Raw genomic sequence first — 2,837 nt, forward strand, 5'->3', positions numbered from 1 at the left:
AGCTGTGTGATGCTGGAGTTAATCAGGACCAGACTGAGGCCCTCCGTCACCATCAGAGCGTTGGCTGGGAGCCTGACTCCACGTGGAAGCTATAAAGTGAGACGCATGGGGAACAGGCAGCCCATTAGCAGCAGCGATTAAGTCACTGGCTCTCAAACTTGGCTCGGACTGAATACTGTGCCTGATCCCCGCGCCCAGAAATCCTGATCGAACTGACCCTCTGGGGGGCCGCTGGGGCATCCGGGACCTGGAAGGCTCCACAGGAGAGCCGCCGGGTTCATCGCTGCATTCGAACCAGGATGTCTAACTAGTCCTTCCTCTCCCTCATGTCCACCTTCAGTGGGAGAGTTTGGTCCAGAAACGCAGCATGATGGAGTGAGCTGGGAAGGTTAGGACCCGAAGGGAAGGCAGGGCCACAGCTCCAGGCAGCCATGTAAGGCGTCCCCAGAGCGGCCTGAGTGCTCACAGCCCGTGCCGTGTGCCAGCAAACGCGTACGAAATACAAGCAAACGGGTGAGGTATTTGGGACGAGGAGTGAAGGGTGTTTTTGCTTGTCTTGTGTATTCCTACCGTAAGCCGAGCGGTCTTGACCCCGTCAACAAGACGAGGGCAGGGAGCCCGTTGTCTGCACAGTCTGGCCAGGGCCAGGGCCGGGACAGCCTGGCGGCTCCTGGATTGACCTGCGCGGCTTTGGAGAACTTTCCCAGAGCTCAGGGGCACTAGGAGAGAGCACAGTGGGAGCCGAAGCGGGAGCTCTCCTCCCTGGGGGTGGGGAGGGGGAGGAAGTGATCTCAGTTCTTTATTAACTGCCTCGATTGGGTCAAAACTGGACTCGACAAGTTCCCTCGCATTATGTCATTTAATTCCCACAAACACGCTGGAGGGAAGGAAGTATCTCTCATAAATATGAAGAAATCCAGGCCCCGAGCTTCAGTAATCTGCTGTTTCCACAGCTAATAAGGAGAAGAGCCAGGATCCAAGCCCCTGTCTTCTGGCCTCCAGATCCCCTCCCGGCCCCTCTGGGCCACCAGTCCCCTCTTGAATCTTGCTCGAAGTACGACAGTTGGGAGAGTGGAGGTGTTGACCGAAAGCCGGCATTTCAGAGTCGCTGGGGCTCCCCTCCTGTGAGGTCCTCGGTTCCGGGAAGCTGGGCAGTCAGGGCGGCGCCCTCGGGACAGGGGCCGGACAGGGGCCAGTGTGGGTTCCTTAGAGCTGGAGGTGTTGCCAACCCAGCGGGAGACCCAAGCTCAAGGTCAATGTCAGCGTTATTTCTATCTGAGGAATGAATGAAGCGAGTTTGTGCACAGGGAACGCGGTGCCGGGGAAGCCCCACAGCTGTCTGCCCAGGAGAATGAAATGATCCCTGAGACCTAAAAGCAGGATAGGCACGCTTCATCCCAACCTGCATACACACCTGAGGACACTGGGTAAGAAAAGCAGGGTGTGGTGTGTGTGTGTGTGTGAATCCTCACCCAAGGACATGCTTAGAGAGGAAGGGAGATTGAGAGAGAGAAACATCGATCGGTTGCCTTCTGTATGTGGCCTGACCGGGGATTGAACCTGCTACCCCGGTATGTGCCCTGACTGGGAATCAACCGGCAACCTTTTGGTTCAACCAATTAAGCCACTCTAGCTGGGCAGGGTGGTTTTTAAAAGAATGTAATATGGAGATTTGCTCATGAATAAAGCAGTATATGTATAAATGCAATTCCAACCATCATTTTTTTTAATTCTGACCTTTACAAAGAAGGAAATTTTCCCACAGATCACCGGTTAAGAGTCCTACAAGTTATCTTTTCCCTCTGTTCACTTTTTGGCATCTTCAAATTCCTTTGGCCATGCAGTATTTCAGTAATGGGAGGAAAACATCAAAATGAACATTTTGTGAAGCTCCAAATGAGCTGAAGACCTGTCCCCTTGAGGTCTTTTTCCTCCCAGGCAGGGCCTCTGGCTGCCATGGAGACATGCCCCCGTTAGGAAAAGACACGCCTTCTCTTGTGGAAAGCGGAAGCCAAAGCAGCCAACCCCAGCCCAGGAAGCTCCTGTTTGCAGTCGCTCGGCGTGGGCAGGTGTGGGGAGCTGCCTCTCACCTCTGAGCCTGAGGATCTTGCAACCTGAGGACAGAACAGAAGACATTCCCTTCATGAGGCTCCCCTGTTCTTGGTGGACCAGGCGATGTGGCGGGCCAGGGCGCGAGCTCTGCACTCAGCCAGACCTGGGCTGTGTGACCCAGTGGCTAGGTGTCTGCAAACCTCATGGCCGAGGCAAGCCATGGAACCTCTCCGAACCTTGATTCCTCAACTGTGAGTAGGAGTGAAAATAACGCCCGGGGTATGAGGATAAAGTGAGATGATGTGTGTAAAGCGCATGGCGTGAGCTCTCGGTAAATGGAAGCGGCTTATGCATGATTGGTCTTGCCTGAAGAAGAATAGGCTGAAGTCTGTTATCTTTGGTGGAAAAGAAGAGAAAGTTCCTGGCTGGTGTTGCTCAGTGGATTGAGCATCGCCCCCATGGACTAAGACAAGCATATCGAACGCACGCGGGCTGCGGGCCACATGCCTCAGAGACCCCCCTCCCCCGCCCCCCCGAGAGTCTGACATGCTTGGACTAAGACAGTGGTCGGCAAACTGCAGCTCGCGAGCCACATGCGGCTCTTTGGCCCCTTGAGTGTGGCTCTTCCACAAAATACCACGTGCAGGCGTGCACGTCCAGTGTGATTGAAACTTCGTGGCCCATGCGCAGAAGTCAGGTTTCGGCCTGGGCGAGTCTATTTTGAAGAAGTGGTTCTAACGCCGAGCCACACTCAAGGGGCCAAAGAGCCGCATGTGGCTCATGAG

This window comes from Eptesicus fuscus, chromosome 18 (assembly GCF_027574615.1).
Source record: "Eptesicus fuscus isolate TK198812 chromosome 18, DD_ASM_mEF_20220401, whole genome shotgun sequence".
NCBI lineage: Eukaryota > Metazoa > Chordata > Mammalia > Chiroptera > Vespertilionidae > Eptesicus > Eptesicus fuscus.